The 16,802-nt window shown below is 52.2% G+C and overlaps 1 protein-coding gene and 1 pseudogene across 1 annotated transcript in view; both read right to left on the minus strand.

The window, feature by feature from the left end:
- The window catches only part of LOC135405526 (gastrula zinc finger protein XlCGF7.1-like), a 98,452-nt gene that overhangs the window by 81,553 nt on the left and 97 nt on the right, over positions 1-16,802 (minus strand). The window lies entirely within an intron of this gene.
- On the minus strand, positions 15,495-16,699 carry LOC135404716 (zinc finger protein 239-like; annotated as a pseudogene).

Genomic DNA, 16,802 nt, shown 5'->3' on the forward strand with positions numbered 1-16,802 from the left:
GGGGCAGCTCTCAGCCGGCCCGGGGAGCTGCTGCCAGGGCTGGGGCACAAGGGCTGTGGGCAAGGAGCAAACCTGGCAGCTGAGGGAGGATCTTTTCCATGTCTCAGTGTTACAGGGTCAGACCTGCTCACAGCTCCAGATCACTACACAATATTGAATGGAGAATTTTTTGCAAAGCTCAGAAAAGACAGGGGCTACAGGAAAGGAATTAGTCCTGCTGGTAGTTTCCTGCTTAGGCATTGTAGCAGAGACATTGTTCTCTCAGGTCAGGAAGCTGCACTTAAATTCCAACTCTTTTACTCTCAGACATGAATATTTCAGGCAGTGTCAGAAATGAGCACAGGACCCTGGGCAGTGCTGAGCATTCCCTTGGGGGTGGGCACTCTCCTGTCCCAGCCCTTGGCTTCTCTTCAGGAGGACTCCTGTCCTGCTCTGTCCAGCACAGCTGCACCTCTGGGTTGGCACAGGAAACACTTCCCAGAGCTGCTCTTTCAAGCAGCGCTGCCCTGCTCTCAGCACAGATCTTGGTGGGGTTTTTAAAGATGAATCTGTGTGTGAAGTCCTCTTCAAGACAGCCCAAGGGAAAGTGCAGAGCAGATGAGAAACAGACTGAGAGGCACTGCAGCTCTCCTGGCTCTGCAAAAAGCAATGGAGAGCTCAGCCCTTCTGCCTGTCCTGGCTCAACACTCTTCAGATTTGTCATCAGAAAAATTTGCCCTAAGAAAACACCCCTCAGGTTTTATCACTGTAAATAAAAAACTCAGTTTAAAATATTTTAAGGGTACACTGTGCCTCTTTCCTGCAGCCCAAATTTCTCCAAGACAAAAGTACAGGAATTTAACTTTTCCATCAAAGCTGGGTTCCATGTGACATCCCCTGTGATCATGAGAGCTGTCACAAACCAGCTCCATGTCTGCACTGCAGCAGAGCAAAGCTGAGTCCTTGGCAGCACATGGGCAGAGCTCCTGCTCTTCACAGCTACCTCAGCCAACATAAAGCAGGAAAAGAAAATAAATTTAGTTTTGGCAGGTTTTCAATTCAAAACTGGAGTGGTTTTGCTCAGCGAGGTCTGTCCTAATTGTTCCACGTCTTTTCTGAATAGAGACCCACACCATGAAACAACAAATGTGGAACAGCAGCTCCATGGTCCAGTTCCTCCTCCTGGCATTTGCAGACAGGAGGGAGCTGCAGCTCCTGCACTTCTGCCTCTTCCTGGCCATCTCCCTGGCTGCCCTCCTGGCCAATGGCCTCATCCTCAGCGCTGTAGCCTGTGACCACCACCTGCACACCCCCATGGGCTTCTTCCTGCTCAGCCTCTCCCTCACAGACCTGGGCTGCATCTGCACCACTGTCCCCAAAGCCATGCACAATTCCCTCTGGGACACCACAGCCATCTCCTATATGGGATGTGCTGCACAGGTTTTTTTCTTTCTGTTCTTCATGTCAGCAGAGTATTGTCTCCTCACCATCATGTGCTACGACCGCTACGTTGCCATCTGCAAACCCCTGCACTACGGGACCCTCCTGGGCAGCAGAACTTGTGCCCACATGGCAGCAACTGCCTGGGCCACTGGGTTTCTTGATGCTCTGCTGCACACAGCCAATACATTTTCCCTGCCCCTGTGCCAGGGCAATGCCCTGGGCCAGTTCTTCTGTGAAATCCCACACATCCTCAAGCTCTCCTGCTCACACTCAGGCTACCTCAGGGAAATTGGGCTCATTGTGGTTAGTGCCTGTTTAGTGTTCGGTTGTTTCATTTTCATTGTTTTCTCCTATGTGCAGATCTTCAGGGCTGTGCTGAGGATCCCCTCTCAGCAGGGACGGCACAAAGCCTTTTCCACCTGCCTTCCTCACCTGGCCGTGGTCTCCCTGTTTGTCAGCACTGTCCTGTTATCCCACCTCAAACCCCCCTCCATCTCCTCCCCATCCCTGGATCTGGCACTATCAGTTCTGTACTCGGTGGTTCCTCCAGCACTGAACCCCCTCATCTACAGCCTCAGGAGCCAGGAGGTCAAGGATGCCCTGAGAAAAATGATGACTGGATGCTTTTCAGGAGCAATTATGTGCCAGGTTTCTGATGTGTAGCATTCAGAATGGGACTCCTTAATGGCCCAGCCTTCCTGCTCAGGTTTTTCGTGGAGGTCATCAGGTTCTTCTGGCAATAATTTTCTGTGCAATGTAATATTATTATGCATCTGCCTTCTAATTTATTGTCTACCCATTGAATTTTACCCAGACATGTATAAATGATGAATTGTGCTCTCTGAGCATTTAAACAAAATAAAGGACCCTGCAGTGCCTTCTTTGTCCAAGACCCTTCTTCTCAGATGTTCCTAAAGGACAGCACACTGCAGGACAGGGTGTATTTGCAAACAGAAAGGGGACAATAATCCCAGCCCAGCAGCACTGCCAGGGAGCAGCAGTGCTTGGTCTTTGCAGAGCTGCTCTCTTGCCACTTCCACACTGTCCTCCTGAGCCCCTTTCTCGGTGTGAGGCCTGAGTGCTCTCTGAGCACAGTCCTGGGGGGTGGAAGCCCTTGGAGCACAGGCAGGGAAAGGCCCTGGGACCTTCTGAAGCAGAGCTGGGCTCCCTTCCAGCACCTCTAGGATGCTGTGGGATCTTCTGAGGGCAGGGCATGTACTGGGTCACTTCTTCTGTCACCTTGCTCCAGGGCTGGAACTCTCCTGCAGTGACACCATGACACTCCTGCTCTCTGCTTTCCAGGTTTCATTTTTAGATCCAGTCTTCCCTTCCTGTTCACAGGGACATCCTGTGAGTGCTTCAGAGCTGCCATCCTGGGGCAGCTCCTGCCCAGCATGGGCAGGCACAAGGTCTCTCCAGCTGCTCCTCTCCCCTCCCCAGTGCCACTGTTTTCTGCAGCCTCCTCATCCTTGCCCAGCACAGCCCTCCTGGCACAGCTGGACACAGCCCTTGTTCTACCCCCTCCTCAGGCACCTGCCCAACCCCCTCAGCTCCAGCCTGATGGCCAGAAACCTTCAGGGCAGGGAGGCACCAGGCAAAATGCTGAGGGAACCTTTCAGCTGCACTCAAATCCAATTGGAGGGGTTGGCCTCCTGGGAGAAATCCCTTTCAATTCTCCAGAACCACCAGGACAACCTGTGTTGTGTCCTGGGCACTCCTCTGGAAGTGTGGGCTGTGGAAAAGGTTTTGGTGTCAGGGATATTGAGAAGGCTGGGCAGTGTCACTGGGAGACCTCTCCCAAACACTTGGAAAGGCCAGAGCCATCCCAGAGCTTCCTGGGGCCTTGGCAAAGGCAGACATGGAACCAGTCTGCAAACAGAGCAGCAAGGAGGGTTGACAGAGTTCCAGTTCAGGCTGGGAAGGGGATATGGCAAGTCCTCCTGCAGCCATTCCCAGGCATGGGAAGGACAAGGCAGGGATTGCAGAACCCCTGTGGGAGGGAATATAAGAGGATGTTGTGTGCCCAGACTTCATCAAGGCCCTTGACATGGTCTCCTGTGGTCTCCTTATGGCCAGACTGGTGAGAGCTGGACTGAAGAAGTGGAAGATGTGGTGGGTGGGAAGTTGGCTGAATGAAGTGTCCAATAAAATCCATGGTCCAAAGTCCTCTTGGCAGCAACTTCCTGATGAAATCCCTCAGTGACCAGCCCTTGAACACCACTAGAGAACATCTTTATTATCTCTCTGTACAATGGGACAAAACGTATTTTCATTTTGTGAATGATGCCAAATTTCAGGGAGCCCTTGAGCAACCTGTCCTGGTTTAAAGACACATTTTGGGGTGGGAACTCCAATAAAATGAACTCACTCCCCTTTTATTCCCCACCAATACAGGGAGACAAAACACAAGGAGGTATAATTGAAAAAATAAGAGTTTATTGACAAGAAATACAGAAGCAAAAACAGCAATACCAACAGAACAGTCCAAAGCAACAGCAGAGAGAGAAATTGCCTCCTCTCTCCCCCCTGACCCAACTCCCTTTTGTAAGCAGATGAAAACAGGGATAAACACGTGCCTCCCTTCCCCCTTTTCCCACCGAATGAACAAAGAACAAAGAACAAAACCAGGCGAAAGAGAGGACAAAGCAAAATGTGGGAAACTCTCTGGTCTGAGATCAGTTGTGCTGCCCAAGAACACGCTGACTCCAGAGGTGTCCAAGCAGGGCAGAGCCGGCGACTCCGGTCCATGCGGTGACGGGGGGGAGGCAGCGGCTCTGCTTGATTCCCTGGAGTTCTGGGGAGGCACAGTGGCCCCTTGGTTCCACGAGGTTCTGGGATACCTCAGGGATACTTTTGTTTAAAAGAGACCCCGCATGTCACAATGGTCCCTTGGTTCCATGAGATTCCACAGTGTCCCTGCATTCCTTTGGTTCCATGAGGCCCTGCAGTGTCACAGTGCCACTTGATTCCGTGACGTTACAAAGAATCAGAATGGCCCCTTGATTTAAGGCCAACTGCACATGGGGCTGCCTTGAGGGGAGTGTGGGCACCCAGACAAGGGAGTTGTCACCCCCCTGGACTCAGCCCTGGGGTCACCACATCTGGACTGGTCTGTCTGTCTGTGAGGTTCCCCATTCTGGAGGAATGAGGAAGAATTGGAGAGAGTCTAGAGGAGATCTGACAGGATGCAGCTTTTCTCCATATTGGAAATAGAATGAAATCTCCACAAAGAGTAGCATTGAAGGTTCAGACTGAAGGTGAAGAAAAAGAAATATCACTCAAAGAGGACCCTTGTGCTGCAAGAGCTCACCCAGAGGGAGTCAGGATCAGCCCATGGCTTTGTGTTCCAGGGAACAGCCAGAGCTGGTGCAGAGACATCAGGGAGGGTCTAGAAATGCTGCTGGGAGGGGGGTGGGAAAGCAGGAGGGGTGTGTGCAGCCTGCAAGGCCAGAGCAGCAGCAGGGCCAGGGCAGGACAGCCTGCAGGAGAGATGGCCAAGGGCTCTGGCAGGGCTGCAAGGCCCAAAGGCACCCAGGCCTTTGTCCCCTTGCCTCTGGCAGCTGCCTCTGCCACTCAGGCCACCACAGGCAACTTTCCTGGCAGGTTCTGCACTTGGTTTCTGCCTCGCCCCTCCCTCAGGAGCCTGGCAGGGGTTGCCCAGGGTTTGGCCTTTGTTGTTCCTCCCCCTCCCATCCCAGTGCCCCCCAAACAGCCCTGAGCCAGCCGGGAGGGACAGGATCTGCTGGGCCAGGGCCTGGGGCTCAGGCCTTGGCCTTTGTGCTCCACAAAACCAAGGCAGGCTTTGCTCAGCATTGCAGGGGCCTGCCCAGAGCCTTTGTCTGCCTGCACTCCTGGCCTCCAAGGAGCTGCTCCAAGGAGTCCCTGGGGAGGCTTTGGCAGTGCCTGCCCTCAGTGGGGCCCAGCAATGCTTCAAGGCACTTGGACTTTGGCTTCTGACTTCTTCAGCAGCTGCTTCAATCTTCTCTCAGAACCGCAAGGATCACGGGCTGGGCTGCAAACACACCGTGGGGCTCATTAAATTCCAGAAATCCCTCAGGATCTCTTTGTCTTCCTTTAATTGTCTTCAAGGCAATTTCAAAACAAGTCTTCAAAGTTTGTACTTTTTTTTGTTTTTAATTCAATTATGGATATTTTTTAGTTCAGAGGAGAGGTGATAGAGGTGTTCTCCAAGTGATCTTGATGCTGAGACTCTCCTCAGGAGATCCACAGTGACCCTGTATGATCAACCTTGCTCCTCACCCCCCAACCTCACCAGTTCTGACATGGCCCATCTTGGACTGACAGCTGATTGAACTCCAAACACACTTTGGGACCTATTAAAACACTGAAAAACAAATTAATTTGCTTTCTTTAATTGTCTTCAAGATGTCAACAACAAATTGGAGTTGTTTTGTAGTTTAGCTAAGAAAGAAGATTTTAAAGTGGAAGTCATGAAAAATAATTTTTTTGATGAAAAGGAATGATTTACACAGAGCTTCAGGATGCAAGAAGGTCAGGGCACAAAGGATTTGGATCCAAATATAAGGGGGCAAAAGAGATTAGCAGCATTTAATCATTGACCAATTGAACAATTATCAACTGCTTCAATAGCATTTGCCACAATTTTAACAGTGACTGAATTACAGATTCACAATAACAACATTCATCATCATCATGGCCAGGCTTCGCGAACGAAGATTTAGGAAGGCTCTATCCACATTTGTTACAGGCACGCTGGTGGCTAATGAGGGCAATACAAGATAGACATAACGGATTGCAAAAGGCACAGCAGAAAGACTCCTTAGATGGTAAATTCTGCAAGACACGGTTCTTTCTGTGTTGTCTTTTCTCCTCAAGGGTGATCCTGCATGTGTTCTCAAAGGAGACAGCTGTGTTATACATAGTGTGTCTCCAGGTCTCACGATTGGAGGCCAGAGTAGACCAGTGATGATGATCAATATGGCCAAGGCTGAGATGTCTACTACCTGAAGGGAAGTTCTAGCCAGGTGGGGGTTGGTCTCTTCTCTCAGGCACTCAGCAATAGGACAAGGGGGCACGGGCTTAAGCTCCGCCAGGGGAAATTTAAGTTGGATATCAGAAGAAAATTCTTTACAGAGAGAGTAATTAGGCATTGGAATGGGCTGCCCAGAGAGGTGGTGGATTCACCATCCCTGGAGATTTTTAAACGCAGATTGGACGTGGCACTGAGTGCCATGATCTAGTAAATGGACTGAATTTGGACCAAGGGTTGGACTCGATCTCAGAGGTCTTTTCCAACCCAATCGATTCTATGATTCTATGATTCTATGATTCTATGTTGTTTCAGGGAGTCCTTGTATCTTTTCTTTGGGGCTCCTCTCTTGTGGCAGCCGGTGGCAAGTTCACCATAGAGCAAAATCTTAGGGAGGCGGTGGTTGGTCCTTCATCCTGGAGACATGCCCTGCCCAGCTCAGCTGTGTTCTCAGCAACATGGCCTCAATACTTGTGACTGCTGCCTGTTCTAAAACAGATGTATTGGTCACATAATCTGACCAGTGGATGTTTAGGATTGTACGGAGGCAGCGTTGATGGAAGCGTTCTAGGAGACGCAGGTGGGGGCGGTAGATGACCCATGATTCAGATCCGTATAAGAGAGTAGACAGCACTATGGTTCTGTAAACACTGATCTTTGTACTGTTCTTCAGGTGTTTATTTTGCCAAACTCTTTATGAAGTTTTCCAAAAGCTCTGTGCCTTTGCTAACCTGTTGCCTCTCTCTGTCAATCTTACCATCTGAGGAGATGAGGCTACCCAGGTAATTACTGGGTAATTACTGGGCTGATTTGAGCTCTGATTGGCCAATGGTGATGTGGGGATGAGGGAAGACTTCCTGAGGTGCAAGTTGATAGAGAACTTCTGTCTTCTTTAAGCTGACTTCCAGCCCAAAGAGCTCAGCAGCATCTGCAAAGCAGGATGTTAAACACTGCAGAGCTGCTTCTGTGTGTGCAACAAGGGCGGCGTCATCAGCATAAAGCAGCTCCTGGACAAGATGGTTTAAGGTCTTGGTGTGGGCCTTCAGACGCCTTAGGTTGAAAAGGCTTCCATCAGTACGGTATCGAATGTAGATCCCGTCCTGATCATCGAGGTCTGCCGTGGCCCTTTGGAGCATCCTGCTGAAAAAGACTGTGAATAGGGTTGGTGCAAGAACGCAGCCTTGTTTCACACCATTGGTTATTAGAAAGGGCTCAGAAAGTTCATCACCACATCTGACTTGTCCGTGCTGATCCTCATGGAGTGAGATGATCATTTTAAGGAACTTCGAGGGACAACCTAAACGTTCCAAAATCTGCCACAGACCTTTTCTGCTCACAGTATCAAAAGCCTTGGTGAGGTCGACAAAGGTTACATAGAGACTTTTGTTCTGTTCCCTACACTTCTCTTGCAGTTGTCTGAGAAAAAACACCATGTCTGTGGTGCTCCTGTTGGCTCTGAAACCACACTGACTTTCAGGTAGCATTCCTTCTGCTATAGCAGGTATTAGTCTGTTCAAGAGTATTCTTGCCAGGATTTTGCCAGCAATGGAGAGCAGAGTAATACCAGGGTAATATGAGCAGTCTGATTTAGTACTTTTCTTCTTATACAAAGTGATGATGACTGCATCTCAAAGGCCTGATGGTAGTTCGCCTGGTTCCCAACAGCGCACCACAAACTCATGAAATTTAGCATGGAGTGCAAGGCCCCCGCGTTTCCAGACTTTGGGTGGAATTCCATCAACCCCAGCTGCCTTGCTGATTTTCACCTGCTGTATGGCCTTAAGGGTTTCTCCTAAAGTGGGGGCAGTATCCAATTCATATTTCACTGGTTGTTGTGTGATGGACTGAATTGCTGAGTCTTGGACTACACAGTTGGTGCTGAAAAGAGTCTGAAAGTGTTCAGACCATCGATTCAAAACGGAGGTTTTATCTGTTAGAAGCGTTTGCCCATCAGCACTAAGTAGAGGGCTTTGGGCTTGGTATGTAGGCACGTATGCTGAATAAAGGATTATCTTCTTGTGTATACATATATATACACACACACTGAACAGAGTGAAAAAGTTGAAGTTTACTCAACTGTTGGTCATAAAGTGGAATTAACTTTAGGAGAAAACATAACCTAATTAGGAGGTTATGAAAGGCACATTAGTATGTGCTGGAAAAGTAATTTTTATATATGAAAACTATTTTATGTTTTATATTATCTGTATAATACACAGTCTTACACAAACAAACCAAGGATGTGCATGAAGTTCACACTAAAGCTCTGTACTATATTTATTGCTCTCTGTGATCAGTGCTGCATTCAGGTTACATTTGACCTGCAGATGTAATGGAACCTCAGCAGAGTACAAGAGGGCAATCAAGAAAATAATGATCTTGGGGTGGCAAAGAGGTTTCTCTACATTGCTTTTCTGTGATGAAGAAATCACTGTCCCAGAGAAATCTTTGCAGGTGACAGGCTTGAAAAGGAAACACCTTCACAGCCAGAGCCAGGAGATCAGAAACCTTGCAAAATTCAACTGCAGCCAATGTGGAGGAATCTGACTTAGTCTTGGTTTTAAATATGACTAATACTCCTCTTCCTTTAGCAGATGCACTAATTCATTTCTATAACCTGCAGCCTCCCCCAAAGTGCAGAAACTCCACAAGTGAAATTTGTTGAAGCTGAACATCAGATCAAAAGCTTCAGGCCTCTTCCAGCACGATTTCATCAGCTCTGCCTCCTCAAGAAGTCAGGAAAAACAATACAGCTACATGAAAAGTAAATGAGCAGCTTTTTCTGACTCTGAAACCAGAAAATAATGACATGAAACCCAGATCAAATGCAGCACTATCACTTGTCTTTCCAAATGCCAGCATTAATTCTCTCTCTTGCAGCTCCCAGAGACTTGTCATCCTGATTATCCTCCCCATGCCGTTGGGGGCATTTTTGGAGCCAATTTACACCTCTAATATTTTTTTCTCTCCTGGAGAGAGAACTGATTTTGCTTGCACATTGTAATCCTTTCAGAAGAACTTTTCCCTTTTCCCCCTAGTTTTCCTCACTTGTTGTTATTACTTTTTCCCCTTAAGTTTAAAAATTAAAGCCTTTGCTCTGAAAGAGGGTGAAGGAAGAATGACGAAGCTTCAAACCAAGGAGAAAAACCTTAAAATCCGAATTTCCATGAGCAGCACAAGTCTCCTCCTGCATTAATGCCGCCTCACAAAACGGCAATGGCCTCTGCAGGCAGCTGCCTAAAAACACCCACGGCTCCTCAGGAAAACAGAAATGCAATTGTTATATTTCCCCCCCCCCCTAAAGATTTAATTTTTCTCTCTTTTCATTCAGCCCCTCGGTGACTCCCGAGAGCCCTCTGCAAAGCCATAAACTGACTTTTGGAGGAGCTTTTGGACACCCCTGGGATTTTCCCCCGCTGCCATGGGGCCCGTGGGTGTGTGAGGGGCTGAGGGGTCGAGCGCCTGGACACTGATAAATAAATATCAGCACGCAGGGATACGGGCCCGCCCCCGCCGCGCTGCGCAAACGGCGCAGGGATACGCAAACGGCGTAAGGCGGCGACGCGGGCGGCAATGGAGCGGCGCTACGCAAATTGCGTAAGGGGCTGGCAATGCCCGCGGCGCTACGCAAACGGCGTAAGGGGGCAACGGTAATGGTAGAGGAGGAAGTTACGTAAGTTGCGTAAGGCTACGCAAATGATGCAAGGGTCCTGCCTTTAGCGCTACGCAAATGGCGGAAGGACCCCGGTGGCTTCCTAAGGGCTCGCAGACCTTTCCCGGTTCATCCCAGTCCTCTCCAAAGGGCTCCCAGTCCCTTCCTAAGGGCTCCCAGTCCATCCCAGTCCGCTCCTAACGCCGCTGCCCACAGCCCTACGCAAACGGCGTAAGGGGCTCTGCCGTTGCCCACAGCCCTACGCAAACGGCGTAAGGGGCTCTGCCAGTGCCCACAGCCCTACGCAAACGGCGTAAGGGGCCGCCGTTAACGGCAAGGGAGGGGAGTTACGTAAACTAAGTAAGGCTACGCAAGTGGCGTAAGCGCCCTGCCCTCAGCGCTACGCAAATGGCGGAAAAGCCCCGGTTCCTTCCTCGGGGCTCCCAGTTTATCCCAGTACCTCCCAATCCTTTCCTAAGGGCTCCCAGTTCATCCCAGCTATCGCCACGTTCTCACGCTTCCAGAATTTTCTCCCTCCGCTTCCCAAATATAAAGGGACTTTCTGTGCTGAACACCGAGCCGGGAGCGCTGACGGGCTCGGCGCAGGGGCCGTGTGGTATTTGGTTTCTCTACAGTTCGTGTTTTTATAATGAAGGGGGAAGGGAAGAAAGGGAGCTGCTCCTGCCAGCATGTCAATAATCTGCTGCAAAGGACTGGAGCTGTCAGAGCCAATTAGTCCTCCAGTGAACCATTTAGCTGCTGAAATAAATCCAGTCCCAGGCACAGAATGAGCAGGATTCGAGACAGAAAAGCCTGTGTGGGTACGCAGGGCATTGAGCTCGTGCAGATTTGTGCACAGGTGCAACTTGGTACATTTTAGTACTGAGTGCTTTTGATACACAAACTGGCCACCGAAACTCCCTCGGGTCACAACGTGCAAAGGTGGGACAGCTTTATCCAGAACACATAGACCACACAATGTTTCAAAGCTGGATCAGAATCTGTGCCAGACTGTGGTGGAACCATGAAAGCCACCCCCAGGAGTTGCATTTCCCATACGGATATCAGGTGGGGACAAGTCCCTGCCACAGGAATGGTAAATCCATGGTGGGGTGGGAAGGGCCAAGATGCTGCCCTGGCAGAGGTGGATGTGCCACTGCAACATCTCCCAGCAACGCTGCTGTGGGTGGAAAAACACCATTAAGGTGGGACAAAGTCTAGGAAAGCAACTGCAGAGTCTGTCTCCTCTAAATGTGATGTCTCCCTCATCCAGACACAAAGCCATGCTTTGGACCTCCCTGCACCAGTCTTGGATTTCCAGCTCCTTAACTGCATCAGAACAAGACAAAAAAAATTACTTCTTTTTATATTCTTGTAGTGAGTTGGCCCTGGCCAGATACCAGGTACCCACTAAAGCCGCTTTCTCTCTCCCTCTGCAACAGGGCAGAGAAGAGAGAAAAAAAAAACAAAACAGCTAAGGATTCATAAGTAGAGATAAGAGCTGGGAGAGGTCAGTGACTGATCACCTTCATGGGCAAAACAGACTCAAAGTGGGAATAGTACTTCAATTTATTACTAACAGGATAAGAGCCAAAGAGTGAGAAATAAAACGGTCTTAAAAACACCTTCCCCTCACCCCTCCTTCCATGTTCTCCCTCCTCCCCCCCAGCGATGCAGGGGGACGGGAATGGGGGTCACTGTCAGTTGTTTCTGCTGCTGCTCAGGGAGAGGAGTTGGAGTCCTTCCCCTGCTCCCGTGGGGTCCCTCCCATGGGAGACAGTCCTTGATGGACCTCTCTGGCGTGGGTCCATCCCTCGGGCAGCAGCTCTTCCCAACCTGCTGTCCCGTGGGTCACTCCTCCATGGGGTCAGTCCTTCATGGATGAGCTGTACTGGTGTGGGTCCCCCACAGGGGCCATGAGTCCTGCCCAGGAAAAGCCTGCTCCAGCCTGGGCTTCCCTCTCCACAGGCTGCAGGTCCCTGCCAGGACCCTGCTCCATCCTGGGCCTGCCACAGAGTCACAGCCCCCTTCCTGCATCCACCTGCTGCAGCGTGGGAGCCTCCATGGGCTGCAGGGGGGTCTCTGCACCCCGATGGTCCCCCACGGGCTGCAGGGAGGTCTCTGTACCCCGATGCTCCCCCAGGGGCTGCAGGGGGGTCTCTGCACCCCGATGCTCCCCCAGGGGCTGCAGGGGCACAGCTGCCCCACCCTGCTCTGCCCCGTGGTCTACAGGGCCTGAGCTCCAGCACCTGGAGTACATCCTGCCCCTCCTCCTGCACTGCCCTTGGGGTCTGCATTGCTGTTCCCATGTTCTCACTCCGCTCTTTCCTGGCTGGAATTCCTTCTTTTTCTTAAATATGTTATCCCAGAGGTGTTACTGTCACTCCTGACTGGCTCAGCCTTGGCCAGAGGCAGGAATTCCATCCTGGAGCCACTGGCATTGGCTCCACGGGACAGGGGAAGCTTCTGGCAGCTTCTAACAGAAGCCAGCCCTGTAGCCCCCCCGCTACCAAAACCCAGCCACAGAAACCCACTGCACCCAGTTACTTCCACTTGCCCCAGGATGGTTCCAGTTTCCATCAGGATGATCCCAGTCACTCCCAGTCACTTCCAGTTTATGCCAGTTGCCTCCAGCATGCACCCTGTCACTCCCAGTTACTCCCAGTTGCTTCCAGCAGGATCCCAGTTGCTCCAAGGATGTTCCCAGTTGCCTTCCAGCATGGTCCCACTGGATCCCAAATCCCCCCTGTGTAGTTTCAGTCACTCCCAGTTTGATCCTGCTCCCTTACAGTCACTCCCACTATGATTCCAGTATGGTGCTGGTCACTCCCACTATGATCCCAGTCACTGCCAGTCACACCCAAGAGGATCCCAGTTGCCCCCAAGGTGGTCCCAGTTGCTCCCAGTCACCCTCAGGATGGTTCCTTTCACTCTCAGGGACTCCCAGTCTGAGTCCAGTGTGGCCCCAGTCACTCCCAGTCACTCCCTGGAGGATGCCATTTGCCCCCTGCCTGGTCCCAGTTGTTCCCAGGATGAGTCCAGTCACTCCCAGTATGATCCCAGTAACTTCCAGACACTTCCAGTATGAAGCTAGTTTGATCCCACTCATCCCCAGCATGGCTGCAGTCCCTCTCACACACTCCCAGTATTATTGCAGTCACTCCCAGTAAGACCCCAGTATGACCCCAGCAGGGGCCCAGCTGCAACCAATATGGTTCCAGTTGCTCCCAGTCACCCCTACTATGGTTCCAGTCACTCCCAGAATGATCCCAGTCACTCCCAGCCACTCCCTGTATATCCCAGTTGCCTCCAGCATTCTCCCAGTCAGTCCCAGTATGATCCCAGTCTCTCCTAGTAGGACCCAAGTTACCCCCTGCATGGTCCCAGTTGCTCCCAGTCACCCCACTGTAGTTCCCGTCCCTCCCAGTCCCTCCCAGTACAGCTCCAGTATGATCCCAGCGGCACCCTGTATGGTGGCAGTCACACCCAGGATGAACCCAGACATTCCCTGGCACTCCCAGGATAAACCCATGTGCCCCCAGCAGGGTCCCACTTGCTCCCAGTCACTCCACTAGAGTTCCAGTCCTTCCCAGTAGGATCCCTGTCACTCCCAGTCTCTCCCAGTATATCCCAGCTGACCTCAGCATGCTCCCAGTCACTCCCAGTACACTCCCAGGCAGTCCCAATATGATCCCAGTCACTCCCGGTCTCTCCTAGTATATCCCAGTTGCCTCCAGTGTGGTCCCACTCACTCCTGAATGCTCCCAGTAGCTTCCAGCATGATCCCAGTTGCTCGCAGCCACTCCCAGTCACGCCCGGTGGGGTCCTAGTGCCTCCCAGTATGATCCCAGTCACCTCCAGCATGATCCCACTTGCTCCCACTATATCCCAGTTGCGCCAACATGGTCTCAGCTGCCCTCAGAATGCTCCCAGTCACTCCCAGTATGACCCCAGCCACCTTCACTGTGGGCCCAGTTGCTCCCATTATGATCCCAGTTGTGCCCAGCATGGTCCCCCGTCGCTCCCAGTTCCTCCCAGTGTGATCCCAGTAGCTCCCAGTTGTCCCAAGCATAGAACCAGTTGCTCCCAGTATGATCCTAGACTGATCCCAGTATGATCCCAGTACAATCACAGTTGCCACCAGTATGATACCAGTGACTTCCAGACACTTCCAGTACAAATCCAGTTTGATCCCAGTCATCCCCAATATGGCTGCAGTCCCTCTCACACACTCCCAGGATTATTGCAGTCACTCCCAGTATGATCCCAGTATGATCCCCATTGCCCCAGTTCTGGTCCCACTGGATCCAGTCCAGGTCTCGGTGTATCCCGGTGTCCCCCCTGTCCCCCCACCCCGGTGTCACCCCCTTTTCTCTCCCCACAGAGCTCCTGAGCCGGCGGCAGCCGCAGCCCCTCCCCGGGGCCTCGGGCCCAGCCTGGACCCCTCCTGTCCCTGTGAGGATTTTGGGGGGGTCGTGTGTCCCCCCCTCGCTTGCTGCCACTCTGCCTCCGCCCGTCTGCTCCCAGTGATCCCAGTAAAGCTTCCCAGTTCTCCCCAGTCCCAGTTATTGGGGGGCAGTGGGGGAGAGGCTTGGGGGAATCCCAAGGGGTGGAGCTGAGTTTGGGGGGGGCAGAACAGGCCCTGGGATGGATCAGGAATGGGGACCCCCCTGTGTTCCCCCTGTGTCAAGCCACTCTGGGAGGGTCCTGGTGGGGCACCTGCCCCTTAAAAGGCACCCAGCTCACCCCAAAAGGTGCTGGGACCCCCCTAAACCTGCACACAGGCCCTGGAGAACCCCCCAAACATACTCAGAGCCCATCCAGGACCCCACCTGACCTCTTTTTTTGGGGTGGTGGGACCCCAAACTGAGTTGGATGAAGCTGGGGATTGAGGGGATGAAGTGGAAGATGTGAGAGGAGGGGAAAAATGGGGCTTGGGACCCCCAGAGTAATCCGGGGGGGGGGGGGGGTGGGGATTGAGGAGACTATGGAAAAGTGGAAGGAACAGGGAGAAGGGTGGAAAAGGCGGGTCTGGTGGGGCAGAATGTCCCATGGGGGTCTTTCGGCACAGGGGGGTTGGCAAAGGGTGGTGGCCCCCCTGAGCTCCCAACTTCCTGTGGGGTGCTGGGGGCTGCTGGATCCAATCTCAGCCTTGGATTATGCCAACAGTTTGTTTAGAGGAATTACAGGGGTGTGACTGAACCACTTTTGTTCCCCAGGTTTTAACGATGGCAAATAAGATCTATTGATAGAAAGGAATTTATTTAGAGATACAAATGATCAGACAAAAGATCTTCAGCAGAATTATTTACTGCACAAGACAAACACTAAAACTACCAGGAGTGCAGGATAAGATAGGACAGTGCTCTACACTAAAGCAATTGTTGAAGCAATTCTATTCAAGCTGGCACAAAAGCAATAATTCTTAATTAAAGATGGATGGAACTCCCCCAGACCAACGCTCGTGGGGAGATCTCTGCTCTCAGCCTCCAGCAGTGACCTTAGGGGGGTCCCCAGCCAAGGCAGGAATCTCCACACACCCCTCCAAGAAGGATTCTGTTGGAAGAAGCTGCCCCTGGGAAAGGGGACTGGCCCTTTGTGGTCGAAAGGGATGGACTGACAGTCACTGGACTCCAGGGGTTGCCTCAACATCAGGGGGTTCATTCAGGGTGGAAGCAGTGGCCGAAGCTCTTCCTGCAGTCGGGGCACTGGTAGGGCTTCTCTTACTGGTGGGTCCGTTGGTGTTTGGTCAAGGTAGAGCTGTGGGGGAAGCTCTTCCCACACTCCCCACACTTGTAGGGCCTCTCCCCGCTGTGGATGCGCCGGTGGGTGCTGAGGTGGTAGTTGTGCTTGAAGCCCTTCCCGCAGTCGGTGCAGCGGAAGGGCCTCTCATCCATGTGTGTCCGCTCATGCCTGTAGAGATGTGAGCTGGTCTGAAACCTCTTCCCACATTCCAAGCACTTGTAGGGCTGTTCCCCAGTGTGGATGAGCTGATGGGTGCGGAGGCTGGAGCTGTCCCTGAAGCTCTTCCCACATTCCCCACACGTGTAGGGCCGTTCCCCAGTGTGGATGGCCTGGTGTCGGATCAGGTTGGAGCTGTTCTTGAAGCTCTTCCCACAATCATTACACACGTAGGGCCGTTCCCCAGTGTGGACCTGCTGGTGTTTGATCAGGTGGAAGCTCTGGTTGAAGCTCTTCCCACATTCCCCACATGCGTAGGGACGTTCCCCAGTGTGGATCTGCTGGTGTCAGATCAGGTGGGAGCTGTTCTTGAAGCTCTTCCCACATTCCAAGCACCTGAGTGGCTTCTCTCTGCTGGGAGGCTGATCAGGGACCACCAGGTCGGAGCTCCGCCTCAAGCTCCAGCCGCCTTCCCGGCACAGGCTGGCTCTTTCCTCCTCAGAGCACCCTGGGATGGCTTTGGAGCCCCTCCTGCGGGGGGATCTCCGGCCCTTTTCCTCCCCGCTGCCTTCCTGCGCCGGGGAGCCCTTCAAAACGGCCTCTCCCACCAGGGTCTCACGGGGGGATTTGTCCTCAGCTCCGAGGCCTGGGGCAGGAAGCAAGAAGGACAGGCAGGGGATTTGCCTCTGGCCCACAGGGAAGGCCAAGGACATCCCCCCAACTCCGGCCCCGGCAGGACGGCGGCGCCAGCGGGGTTGTCCTGCAGCCGGGGCCATGCTCGGCTGACAGAGCCAGCACAACACCCGCCCAAAGGGA

Source organism: Pseudopipra pipra, chromosome W, assembly GCF_036250125.1.
Source record: "Pseudopipra pipra isolate bDixPip1 chromosome W, bDixPip1.hap1, whole genome shotgun sequence".
Lineage (NCBI taxonomy): Eukaryota > Metazoa > Chordata > Aves > Passeriformes > Pipridae > Pseudopipra > Pseudopipra pipra.